Here is a 21,877-nt window from a genome sequence, read left to right as displayed (position 1 = left end):
TGCCCTTGTTTTGCAGTCTTCCACTGTTATTTCTACTGCTGTTTCATACTTAGCTCATCACAGTTTTCTTCAATGGCCTATTAAAGCTTCCCTCTGGATTCTTCCTGCTTGGTTGGACACCACTCAACAGTTTATGGGAAGCTTTTTGTTTGTGCCCGCCAACTGCAGCGCAGACTAGAGAAGACGTTACTCGTTGTCGAGTGGCAGTGCTAATTGCGACCCACACTGGGGGTGGGTGAAGGCTATTTTGGATCCAGTGATAGGAGCCTTTGCTAGGCCAGCTGGTATCCATTCAAGGTCAGGTCTTGTGTATGAGTCCCCAAGGGGCAGGTATACATATATCTAGCTATAGCTCAGTGGAAGGATTATATCAGATCAGAGACTTTTGAGAGACCTGTCACCCTCAGACACTAATTCTCATCTAGACTATTTACCTGTAGGCAGTCTCAGCCTCAGAACTGTAAACAAATATTTCAGTCATTTTTTTCCCTCTGGATATCTGTATGTATAAACCACTTCTGATCTGTACTGACTCATTCTCTCCTTTTCAGAGACACTGCCTAAAAACAGGCTCTTATTTCAGTCCAGTTAATTTTATTTAGGACAAATCTGCTTCACTGTAAGGTTATAACTTTTTATTAAGAAAAACCCCACCAAGCAACGACAAATATCACAAAAAAAAGCTTTATTCCACCTTGTAGATGTCTGTTCTTTGACTTTATGGACATACTTGCGTAGGTGGATTAAACATTTTTTTAAAAATAGACAATATTGGTGGAGTGTGGGCTTTTTTCTTACTAAAACTGGTGTCATTTATTATCAGCAACGAATGTATTTGTTGGGTACATGGCACCAAAGTACCTTTATCATTTGAATATGCCCTGCAAAAATTCACTTAAGGCATTTTCTCAAGTATCTCTTTGTTCAGTGCAAGTTCTCCAGAAATATCAGAGAAGTGATGTTAGATGGGAGTCGTGTGTGTCTCCCACACTCCGGACCCCCACCCCCCAAATCTACATCTAGAACCACTTGATCTTTGATCTTAGTTTACTGGTGGTTTGCACAGTAGCCCAGGGCAAATCTTTTGACTTTGTATGTGAGCCTTTCTTGAACTCCAAAATAAGAATACTTGCCCAACTGAGAATAACACTGGAAAGATTTTAGAATAAAAAAGGCTTTGTGTGCCCCAAATCTTGTGTCATTTTAAAAAACTATGCGAGCTGGCCTAATGAAAGATACTTCTTCATCTAAAACTTATCATTCATTGTTAAGCCTCTAATGTATGTTGTCTGGGCTTCTGGCCTCTCCATTGGAGAGGAGTTATTTTTAGATGGCAGGTTGCCCAGTCTATCTTAACCCTTTAGCAAAGCAATTTGTCTTTCAGTTGAGTACAGAAAGTGTCCAGATGATGATAACTTTGAACTTGCTACAGTTGGTTGCAGTGAAACCTACCATCTTCAGGTAGTTGTTCTTGTCTTTAAAATGTTTATATTGTTTGATAAATTGGGTAGAAAATGGGGTAAAAGATAAGCCAGATAATTTCTGGAAGTCTGCTTCTTTTGAGGATCCCCCTGAAGACAGAAACCATTACATAAATACTACATCAACAAGCATCCCTATATCAAGGACTTAAATACACAGCTCACTTAGGGCAGAGATAAACAGCACTTCCTGTCCTAAGGCATTGATATGCATCCATATATATTTATTAGTTTATGTGCGTAGAGCATCCATGTATATATAAACAATGCAAATGTCCTGAGATAAGGAAAACCTGTTGTTTTACATTCTGCATTTTTCTGTATCCCCTAACAATATCAGTCTTGTTAAGGGTAAGCTGAAATTCTGAAAATATACCGGTTGAGGGTACTTTTGAATATATGTCAGTTTTCTTATGCATTTAGTACTTGTTTTTGGATAAAGGCTAAAGAAAACATTTTTAATGGAAATAAATTAATACAAAATGTTTCAGTTCGCTGTCTGTGTTTTATTCTTTTGTTCTGTTCTCAAAATGGAAATTGAACTTTTAATATCAATTACAGATATAATCTTTGAAAAATTAAAGATTTTCACCAGTGTTATTAGCAAATTTTGACTTTCTACCAGAGAATTTCTAATGTAGGAATATGTCCACTTTGGAATAAGTGTAGCAATAACCTATATATTTTGAACTTGTAAATGTTGAAACTATTTTGAAATAAGGTTCCCGGCCATCAGAAACTTGAATGAGAAACTCTTATGAGAACTTGAAGTGGTTCTGAGTCTTTTTAACAACTTCACAGGCAACCAGATCTCTTCTGTGAAGTGTATTTAGTTGTGATTTCAGCTGAAAAGAAACTTGTCAGACTTCGTGTTATGAATATTGCATTAGAGGGGGGAAAAAACCCATTTAATTGTTAATGTATAGTTTATTTGACATTACTGACTTTAAGCAGTGATTTACCCCCGACTCCATGAGTTATATACACCTATAATTTGGAAGCAAATTGGAAGACTGTTGATTATAGAACTAGCATTCCTCTTGCTTCTGCACACAGTCAGTGTCTGTAATATTTATTATATGCCAGGATTCCCATTTTGTTTTCCTCCCCTCCCATACATATTTTCTGTATGCTAGAGCTTTGCTCTTCTGTTCCTTCCTGTACAGTAAGACTCTCTGTGAGCATTGGTGGGAGTAGAGCAGAGCTGACAGTATATAATTCTAGTGAACTTCTCTCTACTTTGGTGACACAATCCCACAGCAGGAATACAGGCTTGTTTTGCATTTCTTTTTGCATCTGCACAATAGAAAAGGGATTTAGCTCGAGAAAATGGGGAAGGGATATAATACACAGATTTAAAAAAATAAGGGGAAAATGAGCTAGAGGAAGGAATGTTCAAGTATTGTATTAAGAACCTACTCTGATGGGTTTGAAGTGATTTTGCTATTTTGGAAGCAGATAACTAAATAAAACAATCAGTCATAGATACCTTCTTAGCAGCATCTCCTACCAAATTTATTATCCTGCCAGTTTCCACCATAGGAACAGCAGGGATGTAAATACCATCTAGAGCTAAAAAAGTGCTGTTAGCAGCAGTAGTGTAAAACGTCAGTTTTACAGCTATTGTATGATTGCTGAGATGTGTTATCAGTCCAGGACTGCATCTCCACAATGATTTATACATATGTCCAGTTTGAAGCATATGAGTAGTCCAAGAGTATTTGTTTTAGTACAAAAATTATTTTAGTGGTTCAGGCTTTGTTTTCCAGTCAGTTAGGCAAATCCTACAAATGACCTTATGGTGATCTGTATTAGCTAAGGCTGCAAAATGCACCTTTTGATTGTGCAGTATAATATTTTGTGTGTTTACCTTACAGATGTCATTCTTCCATGATCATGCTTTGTTCCTATAATTCTGACTTTATCTGTTATAGTGAAGGTTTGGTTTTGGAAAATTGGAAACAGACTTGCAGTTATAATTGTATCCATAAACCATGCAGCCTTTCGTTCTCAAGTCTAAATAAAGAACAGAATTCCCGTAAAACAGAGTAATGGAAGTAAGTGGCTTCTGCTGCGAGAAATGAGAAAACCTGTTCTACTTAGTAATAAAAGTTTCAATATGTTAGTTTGCAAATATTTATTTTGGGCATTGATCTTGTGATAACTCAGTCTATTGGCAGATTATTGCAAATACTGAAAACATACAGAGGTTTATTGTCCAAATGTTAATAGGTTCACAGAGTCTTCTATGACGAAAGGAAGGAAGAAGATATTCCAGGTTCTGTTTTTTACAGCTATGTCCCTTGTTGCTTTTAGGTTTTTCTGTACCAGGACATAGTAGATGGGTCAGTGGTAACTTTGGAATTTGGCAATCTGTGTACCTAACCTACATGAAGCACAGGCCCTTAAAAAAGCTCTGGTAAACTGAACTGCAGTGATTTTGAGCTGGGGCAGAGGGGAATGCACTCCAAGGAACAAACCTCTGATTTGCTATTTCCAGCTTTCTTATGGTGAAATAATTTTAATAAACTGATATGCCAAGGCCACAATGGTACAATTCAGCTGTCAGTAAAAGTATATTATCTTTTCAACTGCACCTGCCTGTAAATAAATGTGGTAGAAGATCTTAATTACAGTTTACCTGAAAAGAAGGATTAGAACTTTTATTTATTTATTTTGTCTGGGAGTCAAGAGGAGACTTTGCTGTAGTTTTGAGCTTTTTGAATTGGATCTAGGGAAAGATTAAAAGCCTAGCTAAAAATTTGCATACTATGGACGTACATTGTGGTCACTGTGTAATTGTTTTACTAAATGTCCATGGGTTCAATGTATAAAAACATCTTGTGCCCCAATTCTGAGCAGCATTTGAGAGCCTCCTCTAACAGAATGAGGTAGGCTGCAGATGGGAATCAAACCTGAAAAGGGATTTTGATGCAAAAGCATGTGCAAATGCCTACTTTGTTTATCCTCTGTTTGTTCTGCCTGCCTGTTAGAATGTGTCTCTAGTGCAATTCACAAAATGGATGCTGTTATTTATGAATCTCATGCAATATTTTATTTGTTTTAAAACTCGAAGTCAATGGAGAAGGAATATTTTATATTGTGTTCTACCTCATTCATCATAAGCAAAACACAGTTGTGTGTTTCTGAGTCTAGTCTTTACTGTTGGGATTGATGTCTGAAATGATGATAGCACAGCTTGATTATTTAGTTCCTATAAACTTCACAGCAGGAATGATGCCATGAGTGCAAAATTAACCTGTATCCATATTGGAGGACCTCTCTGTTGTAGGCAGGATCTTGCACTTCCACCTGTTGGACTGTTGGGTTTTTAATTTTACTAACTCAGGGAATAGAATTTTTTGTCCCTCATAAATCATACTGAATTGTACTGCCACAGATGCTTCAGGTACACGAATTAGCTACACCAAGGAATAGGTCATCTGTACATGGAGTGTATGGATTTACTCATTATCAAAGAAACTGTAAATGATGCATCAAAGAGACTTCTCTGTTACTTTGACCCAGTCTGGGAAACTAACACAGTTTTCAGATTTGTACTTGCATTACTGAATTTTTTTTGAGGCAGTGGTGGCAAATTTGCATTATACAGATGATTGACAAGTCAAAGACTGTGCTTCATAAAGAACGACCAAGCATTGGTGACTGGTCATAATGATGCTGCAGCATCCTAATAAGGTCCTTGGATTTTTGGCTTGTACCCAAGAAAACACTGGGATGCTGGGTAGATCTTTTTTGCTTCAAGTAGGGACCCATGACATAGACATACAAGAAGGGGACCTGGCAAGCTTTGTAATGTGAGTGTAAAGAGGTATAGCCATGGCAGTATGTCCTACTCATGGCATGCCTCTCCAAGAAGGTATTACTGCCTTAGCAGAAGAGAAAGCATCACAGGCAAGCCCTGGAAAAGTGCAGTTAACCAGTGTTCACTGTGGTATCTGAGGACTGGATTTATGGATTTTATTTTTTTTTTAACCTTACTGAAATCATAGGCTCTCCGAGAGGTATTCTATCTTGATGATGTTTGGCCTGGTCTAGATATGCCTTATGCCTAACCTGTGAGATGCCTGGAATGAGATTCCAGAATCGATATCATGGTATTTATAAATAGTTCGATTTTTAGTGGCCACAGAAAACCACAGCTGCTCTCAGCAGTTCAGTTAATACAATATACTGTTTTGCATTTAATGGCAAGACAAATGGGCCAGAATTAACAGAGATGGGTTGTTTTAACACTACTTTGTGATGTAGGTTGTTTTAATACTACTTCGTGATGTAGGCAGCCCTCATTTGGAAATACATTGGGTAGCAGTTGATCCCATCAGGTTGAATGTCTTCTGCATCATTTGACCCAGGTTTTCTGCCATTGTCAGTCATATTTATGAGAGGGTGGCAGTCATCTACTACAGATACACAGTTTTACATAAAGATATCAAGAGGTCTTCTGTGATGTTGGTGCTGATTATTTCAATATCACTTTGTCAGATACTTATTATCTATCTGTTTTATAAACCTTCAGAAGAGACTGGGAAGACAAGGAATGAACACCTGTCTGTGTAGCCTCATTACTTCCCTCCTCTTCAATCCAGTGTACAGACAAAAGAGAGGAGCAACATGAAAGAAGAGGAGGGTATGATGTGAAAAATTATCAGATCCGAATTTTCCGTTTGTCTCATCTTCACCTATCCTACTGTCAGTCAGAACTAAGTGTTGATATATCATGCACAATTTTTGGTGTACTCACAGAATTTGAAAGTGGGCATATAAAAGTCAGCAGCCTGTGAAATCAGGAGCTTTATATACTTTCATGCAAGCAGGCGACTTGTGGCAGGGTGAGACCTTCCATCTCTTTTTATGAGAAATATTTACAGCCCCTGCGCTCTTATCATGCATGCTCACTATCATGCTTGTCCTGCAGGAGATTCAGATGTAGAGACAGGGAGAACCCTTGCACAAACGTTGCACTATAAACTAGATAGTCAGTCTATCCAGCTAGACCTTAATGATAGTGCTTAATTCAGGAACTGAGAGGTTATTGTGACAGTGTGTATCTAAAGCCAGTAGTTACTACTATTGTCATGGCATCCTCTGTTATAGGTCTGAATTACATTATCAGTGAAAAGTACTGCAAATTGAAAAGATCCTTGAACATGATGCACATGTTACAGTGCAGTATGGAAGAGGTCCAGTCTAACCGAGTGCTGCTTCATGGTAATAGCCTTCATCTCCAAGCAGGTTAAAGGGGACAAAAACTGTATGCTTGTCCTGTCTCCTCACAAAGCTAGAATCTGACAGAGTGTGGTAGGGAAGTTACACATTTTAGAGTTACAAGACTTACTCATTAATTGGAATAGGAAGCATTCACTGTTCATGGCCTCTTTAAAAAATAGATTTCCATCAAAATTCTTTTCCGTGCTTACCTCGATTACGCTGAGATAAAACTTGTAGTTTTCATAGTTAAAACCCAAATGTCTCTAGTCATTTCTCTGCTGGTTACTTCATAGTATGTTGCTGGATTTCTACTTCAAGTTCGGAAGGAACCTAGCAGAAGAACACTCTAATAAATGGAGAAAGCCCTCAGAGCAGCTCCAGGGCCCTTGCACAAACCAGGAGACACTGCTTGCTTTATTTCTCATAAAGACCCTTAGGTGGAAGGGTTTAGTGCTTGTTCAGGGCTAAACCTTCGAAGTGAGCAAATGTGAGTCTCATTTGCTGGAGCTGCCATGTCTCAGGCTCCCGCTCCCAGGGATAAAAGGTGCTCTGGGGCTCCATGAAACCTCCTAAGCATGTGCAGATTTCTACCTCAATGAGCGGGTCCTGCTGCCAGCATTCTCTGCATACTCATCCCAGGGAGGCCCTCCTCCGTAAACTCCACATGAAAGAGAGCAGACTAAAAGCCTTAGAAAGTGCATCCAGCTTTTTGTTTCCTTTGTCATCAATACAGTGTGTTCTGGTGTCTCCAAGACAACCATGTCTAAAAGGCTGACTGCATCTTTTACTGCAGCTCTATAGTGAGTTAGCCGAGATGGGCTGTGAGGGCCAACCTCTAGCCGTTTTTTTTAACCATGTTTTTTCTGACTAGTACCTAAGTGTACAGCAGGTACTTCCTTTGGTTTCAGTTTTATTTCTAGAATTAAGCTTTAGTTTATCAGATATTTGTTTTAAAGATACTGTTTTAGGGTTGTCCCAGTTCGTCTTTCTTTGAATAGTTGTAAGGAGCAGTTATGATGTTCCCAGTAACAGTCTGCAACAATACTGGCTTTCTTTGCATTTCAGGCCCATTCTGCATCTGATAATAGATGCCTTCCTGCCACTGAATAGAGATGTACTGAATTTTGTGTTCTGCCTACTCTTTGTTGCCTGTGTGTGCCGCCTTCTTTCATGATTACTGATTTCAGATGTAAGTTAAGAAAGTCAAAATACTTAGTGTTACGATTTCTGTAGAGTTGTCTTGTCAGTTTGCATATTTGCAAATCAGAAGAACTGGGGAGAGGAGGGGAATGATGTATGTGCTCTCTGATCAACATCATCACAATCCTTTTCTCATACTCATCTGCCCCAGATTTGGCCTCTGTGTCCCCTTCTGTGTAATATACTGCTCTGCCACTTGCTTGGAGAAAGCTGGTGAATGAAATAGAATTTCATGAGGTCAGGGGCTTTGGGAATTGCTGTTGTTCTGTTTCCTTACAGTTGTCTATGAGAAGCTGGACCAAGGGTGATCTCTTTCTGCTGAGGTGAAGAGTAGTTAAAGATCATGTAATTATTTATGGTTCATAGCCATGTCAGTAAAGAACACCACCCCATCCCTGCTATCTGCCTTGTCAAAGTGGTAGCATGGGTATCTGTAGGAGTAAAGCAACTGTTCTTCCCGCTGTCACTTTCCAGAATGTCTGAGACCCACACACTGAGACAAAAGAAAAAGAAATAAAATTCTCTCATAGCAAATTCCAGCCTGAGTGTTGGCAATTTCATTCTCTTGGCAACCCCAGTGTACTATACAGATATGTAGATAATATACTGTAAAAATATACGGATAAACAGATAACATTTATGTATGTTGGGAAATCTTTAAATGGATGTAACATCCTTAATAGTGTTTGTTGTAAACCATTAATTTATTTGTATGTCAGAATCCAGTATCTTAGAGATAAAATTGATTTCTGCAAGCACTGTGTTGTTGTTGTTGAAAAGGATAAGCAAAGACTTGTCTGTAGACAGTAAGAAAGGACTGTGGGAATAAAACAGTATTAGTGGAGCTGTAGTCTGCAATGGAGTGAATGAGAGCAACCCATGATGTGTATGACCAGGGCCATAACTAACTTGGCAGAAGCATTCCCCCTTGCCTATGTGCAATTGTTGAGACCAGCCATTACTCCCTTAGCACTGTGTTTAGGAACATTTCCTTTGGTTTTCTACCAGGGTCCCAGCAGAGCTGTCTAATTGAGGGGCAGGGGGATATACTATAAAGGAGGGTGAGATTGGGATACTCTTCATGCTTTGGCAGCCTTGATTCCCACACACACACCGTACACACACCCCCCTCCCCTTTTTCTGTTAGCCATGAGAAATTTTAGGAAAAGCCATGGGAGCAAATCTTCCATTTGGTGGTAAGATTCCAGGCATCAGAAACTGTGTTGTAGCTCCGTTTCATTTCCCTAGGATGCATTCTTGCAGTTATTGTGCATGCCAACCCCCCCCAAATCAATACCAGTGTGCAGTACAGAGAGTTTTCTGGTATCTACTTGTTTCCCTTTAGCACTTCCCTTGCAAACACAGTGACTTTACTCTGGAAAAAGTGGTTTTAGGTTGTTGACATTTTATTTATTTATTAAGTATCAATTTGAGATGCATGTTCAGGAAGGTTTTTGGTTTAACTTTCAAATGAAATCACAAGTGAAAACTCATGCATTTTTCTGTAGCAGTCTGTTCATTTTTTCTTCTCTTGCCTCATTTAAAGTAAGTATAAATAATACCAAGATTAGTTTAATGCTTTCAATCTTTGAGGTGGAATTTTTTTCGATGGTTTGTTTATTTGGTTTTTTTTTCAAAACAACATGAAATTGCATTTCCTTTAGATGCCATCCAAGAGTTTTAACAGAGCAGTGGAGTTGGAGGGGAGGAGTAGGACACGTGACTTATTTATATTTTTGGAGAGACTTAAATTTTATATAGACTTGTAAGAATTTAAGGTTGATATGACTGGCCTTGCTGTAGTAACAGACTGTGGCTGGTTGGTTCAGGCTTTTTAGGTCCTGCTTAAATTCACATTTATAATAATGTGGCTGCACTCCTTTAGTTGTTAAGTTGCACCATAAATCATTTGTTTCATGTGTATGTAATGTTTTTAGTAAATTGAGTGATGAGGGCATTGAGTTACGTAATACTGAAGACCTTGAAACTATAATTAGTTTTAATCTACTGCGCTATCAAAATAACCTAAAAGACAAAGCACTCTTCTCTGAGTTATTGTTTTGAGTTGCATTTAATAATCACAGTTTATAACCTGTTAAATATTTAATCATTTCGGTGTTTCATGTTTTCACTGTGAAAGGTGGATTGTTCCTCTCTGTAAATAGATCAGTATTATCCAAAGTTGCTGCCTTCTGTGATGGTAATATTTTACAGTTAACTTCAGTTTTAGGAGTTTTGACAAAAATTGCACTTTTTCCTAGGTAGGGTTTGGAGGGAAAGGTAAAATGATTGTTTCATGTTATTACTGAAATTCCTAGTTGTCACCAGCTGTGTTATAATTTCTTATTTAACATGGTGCAGCCTAAACTACACTAGGGTCCATAAATAAACTTTAAAAATCCATGCATCTGTTTTTACCATTGGTAGCACCTGCTAGTAGGCACTGTCATGTAACTTCTGCCAAGCTGTAAATAAAATAATTTTTCAACCATATACTGCTTCCTTCAACTTACCATGCAAATCTTTGGCCTGAGAGAGATATTTTTCTCATGAGGAATTTATGTGGCATTCATTGTGTTTTGCTATGAAGATGAGGGTAGATTGTTGCTCCAATTGTAAACCTTTGCAAAAACAACTTGCTAAAACACTGAGTTTTGGAGGGATTTGTTTGCCTGCTTTCTGTTTGCTTTTGAACTGGCATGCTTATTACTCTTTCTAGACATGTTATGTAGAATAATTTGGGAGGCAGGAAAGAGAGGAAAAAATAAGTGTGCTACATGTAGCATAGCATTTGGCAAACTTGGTAAAGAAACAGACCCTAGGACTCGGCCCAATTTCCCCAGACACCAGTGAAGTACAAATGCTTTTATAGCTTTCACTGCCCAAGGCAAGCTGGAAAGAATTACCCCCCCTCCTAGTCAAAAGCCACTTGCACAGTAAACAAAATAGTCACTAAACAAATTGCTGCCCTTAATATTTGGCTGACCTGTGTGACCCTCTGTCCCGCCTGCATGGCAGAACTGTCCCTGCAGCGGTGTCACTGGAAGGCTCAGGGCTACAGCATTTCAGTGGCGTTTGATGTTGTATTCTTGAGCTCTGTGTTTGTGGGTCAGAGCATAAATTTGCTTGTCTGAGGAGAGGCTGAGATGGCTTCTCTTGTCTACAAAGACAGAGGTTTGTAACAATTACAGGAGGAGTAGAAACTGCCTGTGGTTAGGTTCAGATGGTGCTTGCCCTGTGTGGTGTGAAACTGCCCAGCTCAGCCATGGCAGCAATAGCAGTGGATCCTGCTCACCTCTCACCTTTCCACCTCCATTTTGCTTGTGTGACTGAGGAGGGATGTTTCTTCAGGTCACCCAGTAGAGCAGCATTAATAGGGGCAGGGATAGATGTATGCCCTGTTCATTCCCTGCCTCCTTTACTGGACAGTTTTATTTACCTTAGATCATGTTCTATAGTAGATGAATTTGAAGCCCATAAGAAGTTTGCTTTTTGTTTTTATTTGAATTTATTGTCCATGTCCAAGTCAAACCATTACTATATGTGCATGATGTTTATTAGCAGATGAGAAATGCAGACTTTACTATTGGTCCAGTAAATGTAGTAAAGCACTGTGTCAGGAAACCTAAATGCACCTTTTAAAAGCTTGGTAAATTTAATTTTGGGAAACAGGAATAATTTATGACACAGCATTAAACAATATCAAAAGGGTATTTAGTTCTGATGAACCAGTTCTCTAATTAAAAGCTGTATACATGTATTGACTAGGTCTTCTAACTGTATTTCAGGCTCAGTTGAAAAAAGTAAAGGACAAAACCTTCTTTCTTAAATTAATAAAAAACTCTCAAATCTCAGCCTTCTGCAACTGATGATCACAATGAGGAAAAGTTTAGTTTTTCCTTCAGATCAATGAGCACCACAAGCTCACCTATGCTTTTGACTCGTTGAGGCCACAAAGAGAGAATGATTCTCTTTGACAAGAGAGGAAACATTTACATGAATCATACTCATTTATATTTTCTAAATAAGAAGACAAAGATTTCTCTATGTAGTTTAAGTGGTGACAGAGTTTCAGGACAGTTTTTAGAGAGTAGTATTGTTTTAACTCATTCGTTTTTTGATTACTCAGTATGACTTCCAAATTTTGTTTTACAGACTTTCATGCTGACTTCTGATTCCTTTGTGGAAGTCCTCTGAATTTAGGTCTTGCCTGGTTTTTAGAATTAATTTAAGAATTGTTTCTGAATTTTTGGTAAATACAGCATGAGTTCTGTTTACTCTTCGTCTGTCATTAGATAACAGCATCTAAAGTTGTGATGGGGAGAATGCATTTGACAGAATAGTGGAAAGAAGTGATGTGCCCAATGTTGTTTCATAAAATACTGTGACATAAACTGTCCTAGGTGAGGGAGGTCTGTTTACATAAGGCATTGCTGTTTGTCCTGGCTCTGCTACACTGCATCAAGATCTTGGGAAGACCATTGGGTCTGCTGCCTCTAGAGCTGACATTTTTTAATTTCCTCCCCATCCTTCCCATTTTGGAGAATGATAGAAAAGATTTCACTGGCACCTAACAGAAAGGACCTGTGAATTGCCATGAAAAACATAGACACATTTATGGCAAACACCTCTTGGACGCATCTGGTTGAAAAAATGTGAAGGTGGAACGTTGGCTTCTGTCACGTATTAGAAGGCAGGCTAAGGAAAGATGTAGTGGAGACAGGGTGTATTAAAGATGTTAATTAGTACTGAAACAAGTTAACGTTGCAGTTCGTGGCAAAACTGCAGACATCTCTCGGATCTGAGGGTAAGCTAACATAAACACAAAACTATGCAACTGTACGTGAGACGGTTGAATGTGATTTGTAAATAGATCAAATGCAGTTACTGATTTTTTCCTGGGGGCTTGTTGAGAGTACCACAGTTCCATGACTAAAATTTCAGATGTGTCAAGTTACTCTGTTTCCTTGGTCCTCAGTGAAGAAGTTGAGTCGTTGTATTGCAGACATCCATCAATAAAGGAGTTAGGGAAAAACCATGTGGATTGGTAATACCAGTTTTTTTGAAAATCTATAAGTTATGTCTATAATGGGAAAAATGCCAACAGATGCACATTAAAAGTGACATCTCTGCATTTATAAAACAATAAACTGCACTTTAGTGAACTTTATCAAATCGTTAACATCTAATAAGGAACAGCAGCCATGTTGTGTGCTTGAGAACCAAAAGTCTTTTTATTTTACCCAAATGCCTTTCTCCATACCCAGGTTACTGTATGTATTTAATTTGTGGCATTATGTGTATGTTCCTTGGTAATTTTTCTGATTTATGACACTACTAAGCATGAATCTGTTAAGACCTTCAGATAAATATTATTATTTTATGACATCATAGTTTGTTGTCTTTTGTAAAATCCTTAAGTTATGTACACAGTATTACAAGGATTATTGAAAAATGGACGGGACTTGAAAATGGAGTTCAATTTTCAGTGACTCTTTGCTTTCCCTTGGCAGCATATCAAAGCAAAGTAATAACATCTCGGTGCCAGTGTTTTAAAATGTAGCTCAGATGTTTATTGTAAGGTCAGATCTGTTCCGTCTCACTTGCTGCTTCCTCCTGCTGCTGAAGGAGGCTGCTTTTAGTTTACAGAAATCCCTTTCTCTTGGGAAGGTGAGCTTTAGATACCACGATCTTGGGCCCTGAGAGGCAAATCAAAATAACACATCACTCATTTACTGTAGGCATTGCCTAACTTAATAAGAGCTATTCTGGGCTTAGAATTCTCAACTGAGGTGGCTGATCAAATTGATTATATTGCTTGCTAACCTGTCTGATTACCTCATCAAAGTGTTATACGCCAGCCATGTGGACTCTCTCCATGGGGCAGGAAGGTCTGCAGTAAAGGGACTGTGAGTAGCCTGTCCAAAAAATCTGGAGATGTGATGCCACATTTTCTGTTTGCAAACTGATGCCACATTTTTGGACAACTACTGAGCCTGTGTTTGCAAACTCTCAGGCTGTATTCCTTGTGAGCCTTCTCCTGAGGGCAAGTGAATCCCTCACCTTTGCTATAAAATGGGGTAGGGTGATGTAAATATGGATCTATTTTCCAATTACGGTGTGCACCTTTTAATAGAAAGTAAAAAGTAGTGAAGAACGTGTGCCCTGACATTCCTTGAAATTAATAGAAAACATTTAGCCTTGGGCTGGTTTATTTTGTTCAGTTTTTTAGGGTGTGCATGTGTGAGGGAGGGTTTGTTTTGTGACTTTTTAGTGTTGGATTAGTTTGGGGGTTGTTTGTGGGTTTTTTGGGGTGAGTTTTTGTTTTGGTAGTTTTTGTTTGCTTCCTTTGGTCTAGTTTTATTTGGGGTTTTTTGTTTTGTTTTATTTTATTTTAGTTTTCTAGAACATAACCCTAAATCCTAGTGAAATAGATCCTAAACATCACTGCACAGAGTCCAGTCCTTGCCTGCAGGATGTAGTCTGGCCAGACCTGCATGCAGATGGCTGTCAGTTCCCTCAGACACAGGCGAGAGGAGAGAGCGGTTTTTATCTGCTACTGACAAACATCAGACTCCCAACATCTGATGACAGGTTGCTATTTCATGCTCTACAGTTTTGTTTCAACAGAAATTCAGTATGCTGTTTCACTGAATGACTTTGTCTTCTCTCTTTAGGTGAAGCAATTGCATTTATGGACTGAAAGCATTTTCACATGCCTACAAAGCCATGCCTGGGTTGTAGTATTGGAGAGGAACTGTGCATCATGCACCAAGAAAGGAAAGAATTTTGTCATGAGGAACTTTCACAATTGTTTAGATAGATCATGAATCTGCTTATATTAGCTATGAAAGTAAGCATTTTGGTGATCTTAGCACACAATGTTCATGGTAATGCTTAAGATAAGGAAAAATATCTTTCAATCAGCAGTCATTACTGTAGGACACACTGGGTAGTATTTTCTGAAGTATATAGCAAGTATATCATAGCTTTCTCTATTCCCTTTGCAAACTGGCATTGTTTTGAAGGAGAGGAAGTGAAAAGAGGTGTTTGTTCTTCTGAGTGAATGCCACAGGTGCCTATTTGAGGAAAATTGAGAGAAATACCAATGGCAGTTGAAATAGCCATTGAAATGTTGAAATGTTTATTACAATGGGGCTTTTCCACTCAGATTCCTTTTGGAAATGAGTATTTAGTATTGTGGTAAGCAAAGCAAGGGGTGCCTTCCTATTGGAATAAGACAGTACTTGGGTTTCTAAAGGAAAATTAGTTTTATTTTTGTGATGCATTGATTCGGCAAGTTACCATTGAATGTTTCCATTATTCAGGTGCTTGGACTGTGTTTGACTCACCTAAATGTTAGAAGTTATTACTATTTTCATCTTATACCTAGGACTCTGGTCAGGGATCAGTCCCATTACACTGATTGCTGTAGAAATAATCACCAGACACTTTGCAGTTTAGGCATTTAGAGGGTGTTGCTGTGTAATCTTTACTAAGAAACTTAGAATGTCGTGACTAGTAATTGAAAAATCAAGACTGCATAGCGTGCAATAACTCACTGCTTCTCAGCAAAATAGTTTTGGCTCGGACAGTAATAGGTTAATTGCCACATACAGAAATGAATCCTAATGATTCCCTTTAGGAGCCATTATCACATGTGGAGTTTTCATTGAGATATTTATAACTGTAATCTTTGGTCTCAAAGCTCATGTAACTGTTCAATCCAGCAAAGGGTTTCAGAAAGGTAATATCCTGCTCTCATCCTTAGGCTTTGCTAAAAGTAGAATTTTCAGTTCTAGTTCAATCAGTCAAGCCCCTGCTATTTTCAGGCATTATTCCAATCTAACGCAATTTGAATGTCAAGTGTCTTGTGTTTTGCGCTCACAAGGCCCACAGGAAAGTCTAGACACACACACACACACACAAAAAGAAGAAAGCTACATTTATCATAGGCACTGTATCTTCAAATATATCAGAAAATCTGTTCTTTTTATTCTGTGTTCTTCTATGACTAGACTGAATCACGATTGTTAAACAAGAGTCTGTTCAACCAGGTCTATCTCTTCTGTTTCCACCTGGAATAAATTGCATAAATTTGCACAGCATTGTCTTGGCTTAGGATCCTTAAGTATGTCTTAATTTTGCAGTGGCTGTATTGAAAGTTCTGTTTTGAATGAAGTCTGTGTGTATCTCTCTCATTTGTCTGTATATGTATCCAAGGATTTATTTTCTTTTTCCCTTTCCTATAATAACCCTGGTACCGTGTTGTGCTGCTGTCATGCTTGTCTGCATTTTGTGAAGAAAATGGTTTTTATCAGTGGTTTTTTTTCCTGGTGGAACGCCTTTTTTATTTCTGTCAATTCTATTGCTGTCAATTTAAATTTAAGGGGATTATCTCAGCCTCATAATTTTGTAATGCCTAGACAAGGTATTCAAAGAATGGTAAAAGATCTTGAAGGAAAGTAGTGTCACTTGAATTTTGACTTGAACTGTGTCAACTGTACACAGGTGACCTCATGTTGGTCATTTTAATGAGTTTGTACTGTATGGTGCAGTAAAACATGAAGTAACAATACTATTTCTGCTTGCAGCTAGTATTTCTCTAACTTATCTAGGGTCAGGTAGACCATACATGAAATAAAACAGTAATTTGAAAAGACTCGAGTCTGAGGTCCCGACTGCAACTTAGACCCAAAGAAGCCAAGTTTCTCTTCCTCTTTTGTTTTTTCCTTTTGTGTTGTTGAGTTTTGGTGACCGTGCAAGGATGGGCGGTTTTTGTCTCATTGAGAATATGGTTTAGGTAATCAACCAAGAAGATATAAGTAATTAATAATCATCTGTGAGCCTTCACTAATTGCCACTAAAAAGTATTCCAACACTGGATTTTTTTTTTTCCTGATCATTGTACTTATTTTAGCTCATGAAGAAAAACATGTAGAATATGTACTAATTACTCTTTGCTACCGTGTGTGGATTGATTACAACACTGAAGTTTTCCTATGGTGTTGCAATGTTTTAGGTAAACTTCCATGCTCCGCAGTGTCAAGTAATTTCCTGTATATTTCTGATTCATTCTAATACTAGTGGTCCTTCGTTTATTTTTAAGGTATGTACACACATTTATTGGATCTAGGGGAAACATGAGGCATATTTGGAGAGATGCTATAACAAGATGTATGAATGACCCAAATAAAAGAGGTATCTTCAAATAGGTGAAATCCTGATAGTTCTCTTGATATTTCCCCCTCTTTATTGATAATCAATTAATGATTTATTAGCATGTCACCTTTGCCATTTTAAATGTTGAAAGCGATACACAGAAGGAGAGTATACCCATCTAGAGGTTACTTTTACGCACAGGGACTCCCTTATGATGAGACAGACATACTGCCCTAGCTTTTTGAGTTCTCTGCTTTGCTATGGGAAGCATTACTGTGGCCTGTCTGTGAAATACTCTGTACTAGCCCACACCAGTCACCAAGTGCTTTTTTTGATTTTTAAGGTCAGATATCTCTGTTTAAGAATAATAATGATAAAAACCTGAGGTCTGACTAGATTCTATTAAGCTGCCATGCCAACTAGTTTTCTGCCTGAGGCCTACTGGACATGATCCAGTGATAGTGTAATCCATGGGATTTATGATTTTTATGGCTATCTAACCACATCAGTGTAAATACTGCTAGGCTGTCTCTGCTGTCTCTTCCACTCCCTTTGGCAACTGGCAGGTTTCTTGCCCCTGTTAGGTACAAAAGCACAGTGTTCAAACAAATAGAGTATTTTTTCACCATTTGCTGAGGTAATGAGCATCCCTGTGTTACACTATGATTCTGCTTTGTGATCGGCTGTGCCTGCTGTTTGCTGTGGGGATGCTCATGCAGTTGTGCCCATATCCAGCTCTGTTGGCTGGAAAGCTCTCCAGGTTCCCCCCTGAGATAACAGCATTCATCTTTTAGGAAAGAAGTGACATGCAGAGCTTCTGCGGTAACTAGAGTATGACTAAGGACCTTTTAAAAGTCATAAAGAATAATTGCAGCGTTGGAAAATTAGACTGTAGCATGCCGAGAGCAGTGACATGTGAGAGAGGGACAACAGCCACCAGTGTTGGACAGACCAGACAGAGGAAGGAAGGAAGAAAGGAAGGAAGGAGAGGAAAATCTGTACTGATGTTTGTGGAGGATCATTGCATTCAAATGTGTGCTGGTTTGTGAAGCTGAAAGGCAAGTTTAGGGAAAGTTGTTCCCTTTCCCCTCACAGTGTCCATAGCCACATGGGAGGGACTGCAAAATGTGGTCTCAAGCAACGGGTGGTATTGTGGGGTATGCAGCAGAATACAGAATATTGAATGTTCTCGCATCTGCTTCAAGACATTTGTTTTTTAAATGGGAGGCAAGGAATGTTGACCAGATCACTGCCATTTTGTCAGTGCTGGGAATTTTTGTTTGATGCAATGCAATGCAAATACAACGTTCACTTCTGCCTGAGCAGTCCCGTAATTTAATGAGAAACTACCCTATATTTATTTTACTGTATTTCTTTTCATGGTAAGAAGTGACATATAGCCTAAAAGCGATATATGCTTCTTTCCTATGTTCTGTTGTTGTTCCTAAACCCCTTTTAGTGTGGGGACTTAAGCCACTGTTTAAAACTGCTGAGCGGTTGCATTCATGAAACAGATCATCAGCTCATTTGAAAGTATGCACCCTTTTGATATTTCAGCAAGTTCTACTTCTTTACAGAAACTCCAGGAACCTGCATATTTGTTTATGTAGTTCATTTGTTTATTTTTGTAAAGACAGCCCTCCAGTTATCTTTCTGCCTAGATGTACTTGAAGCCTGAGCAGCAGCCTGAAATCAGTAAAGCTTTGGCACCTTGGTCAGGAGCACAGTTGAAAGTGGGAACAGGAAAAATGAGAGCATCAGGGAATAAAGTAAGTTTAAAAAACTGGAAAACAGAACACCTGAAGAGATGGGGAGGAGGAAGAAGAAAGAAAGAAAAGCTAAGAAAAAAGCTTGAAACCTGAAGCATATAAGAACTTCAGGCCAGGAGTAGTTGGCAAAGGGGACATAAAAAGGCATCTATTCTCTGTTCTCGCTCTACTTATTGCTAGCAAGGGAAAAGAAACGGGAAAAAAAAAAGAGAAAGCTAACTTTTTTTTTGCATTTTCTAAAGATAGACTAAAAGGCAAAGCTGCTTATCTGGTTTTTACTAGATATTTAAGTCATTACTGTAGCTCTAAAACTGCCCTTTAATTGCTGCACCATAATTGTAGGTATTTGTTTCTTGCACTGCTTAAGGTCACATAAAAATGAATAGGGGTAAAAATAGGTTTCTGTTAAGTGCCTCAATTTTGCAACTGTTTTCTGCTAGCTGTCTGCAGAGACAGTATTTTCCCTTTAGTCTCCTGGTTTGGCTGTTAAGTAGATATATTTTTTAATTACCAAGTTGGATTTTAGCAGGTGTAGTCAGTTGATGCATTATGGGTATAAGAGATTAGTGTTTAATCCTTCTTTTTATTACTGTGTAGAATGGCATACTTGGGAAAGTATTAAAGGTGCATTGCGTACTCTCGAGTACAGAAATGACATTTATTACTGAGTTTTCTTTCAGCTAGCATCATTTAGAAAAAGGCTGGCGTAGAACTCTGCAGGGGCCTATAGGCTGTTCTGTAGTAAAAGTGCCTTAAACAATACAGAGTGGAAGAAAAGGGAAAGAAACCTTTTTGTGTTTTAAAACAAAAGCAGTTGTCGAAATATAAGTACTTCCCCTTCTTGAAGATGTTTATTCTCTTTTTATGCATTTTATTTTTTCTGAACTAAAGACAAAAGGGGTGTGAAAGTGTGGAAGATCTTTGTGCCAGTGAGTGGTAGAGGCAAGGACTGAAAAGGGTCAGTGAATCAGATATAATTTGGACTCTGTTTGAGATACCAGTCCTGTGTTTTGCTGATGGCTAGTATTCCCATACTGAAAAGCTGCAGAGGCATTTCTATCGAATAGAAAGAACATTATCCCCATTTTCATTCTGGCATGCCTGTTACGACTTTGTTCTGTAAACAAAAAGGATTATGGGAACTGGAAACTAGATGGCATTTTATTAAAGAACTGTGTTGAGTCTTTCCCTGTGAATACAGAAATTGGGAAGTCTGGTGATAGCCACCTGTGAAAGAAAATACTTTAAAAATAGGCATTTGTATTTGAGTTATTAGGGTTTATGAAGAAGTCCTGTTACGTATGACAGAACTTCAATATTTCCCAATTGTACCCTGCAACAAAATACTTTAAAAGAAAAAAATCTCAGTGTAATTGTAAAAATTAAGAAAAAAAAAAGTGTTGCAGAGCTAGGGAGAGTGAAGTCTATGTCCACTATCGTTCTGTCATGTAGACTGCCAGATTGCTTTAGAAGTATGTTATTTTAGGAAACGTGCATATTTATCTATTTAGAACTAGTAGTCTGGGGAGTGGGGTAGGAGAGAGAATTGCATTGAATCGTAGTTGTAGTAACCAGCACAAGTTATTTTTACCAGCATATCATAAAACTTGTCATGAAACTTGATAGCTTTTGTGCAGTATACTTACTTAACATCCTAATTCCACAAGATAAAGTCATATATTAGTACTAGGTTTTACCTAATGCCTGGTGCAGATCACTCAAACTGCTTTCAGTTAATGAAAAAAGCGTAGAGTATGAATTAAAGTCTTGCATATCACTTTTCCTTTTAATTATTGTTTTCCTAACTGAATAGACAATTAAACAAACAGTACAGCATGGAAATGTAGAAAGTTAAGCTGCTGTTAGTCAGATCATGAAACACCTAAAGTTGGTAAATAGCTTGAATGTATCCCTAGTTTTATCTCAGTCAAAACCTTTTGATGTGATGCTTTTTTCACCTCTTGCGAGCTTCATAACCTGGCTTTCACATGGCACCAGGTTTTAAAGCTTATGAAGACATGTGAAATTAGGAATTAGAGGCAAATGGCCATATTTGGCCCTCAGTAAGTGGCAAAACTCCAATTGGGTTTGTGTGACCTGCTGAAACAGCCCTCTACTTGGCGTGGGCTGGGGTGGCAGAACGCAGTGCTCAGCACAAAGGCAGAGATCTTCAAAAGCAATTACTGAATTAGCAGACTTGCCCTTCAGGAAGTGGTGAGTAGCTGCCTTTTGACAGCCAGGCTTTCTTTTGAAGTGTCGCAGGTTGGTTACTCCAGAAAGGCTCAAAATGAGTAACTCTTTGAGACTTTTTTGGATGATGTGGAGTACAGGATAAACTAAGTGCATGAATATAAAAGTAGAAAAGAAAGGGAATTAAAAACGAAAGATTAGAAGAACCTTTTAGAAACAATGCTGGTGTATCGAATTGTCTCTAAAGAATATAATGACAAATTGAGTAACTATACCGGTAGGAAAATGGCCATTGCCTAAAATAATCTGATTATATTCCATATGTCTTTTGAATCAGCAAGTAGCTAGTTTTCTCAACTTACACCTGAAAACAAGACATTTTTCTGGCTGCTGTAGACCACCCATGTATCAAAAATCAAATATTAAATAATTGTTTTAAGCTGGTTTCAGGAAGTTCTAAAATCAGATCCACTTTAAAGGTGTTGCTAGTGATGGAAAAGGCAAGTTAGAATGTGGTTCAGTTCTTTGTCATTGTAACAGTTCACTGTGATGTCAAAACCCCACTTCTCTTGAAGGTCGTCTATAATTGTAGTAAAGGATGTCTCAGGGGCATTTCACATGCTACTCCAACAAGCCATGAACTGAAATATGAGCATGTGCACTGTTTTAGTAGGACTAACAGATCATCTTACAGATACAGAAGTAACCAGTCTGAATAAATTACTAATTTATAAAGTAAGGGGGAGATTATGTGAGGGTTTTTGTGTAGTTTTCTCCTGCTTCTCTGTCTGTTAAATACAGAGTGTTCTTGGAGAAAGCAGCGTTCAGATATTAAGTATGCAA

General features: G+C 38.3%; 1 protein-coding gene across 3 annotated transcripts in view; it reads left to right on the top strand.

Annotated features, from left to right (window-relative positions):
- The window catches only part of CDH2 (cadherin 2), a 119,364-nt gene that overhangs the window by 53,482 nt on the left and 44,005 nt on the right, over positions 1–21,877 (top strand). The gene's annotated exons all lie outside the window — the stretch shown is intronic.

The sequence above is a fragment of the Corapipo altera genome, unplaced genomic scaffold (assembly GCF_003945725.1).
Source record: "Corapipo altera isolate COAL_440 unplaced genomic scaffold, ASM394572v1 49, whole genome shotgun sequence".
Lineage (NCBI taxonomy): Eukaryota > Metazoa > Chordata > Aves > Passeriformes > Pipridae > Corapipo > Corapipo altera.
The sequence above is the reverse complement of the archived record's forward strand: the minus strand, read 5'-3'. Positions and strand labels throughout refer to the sequence as shown.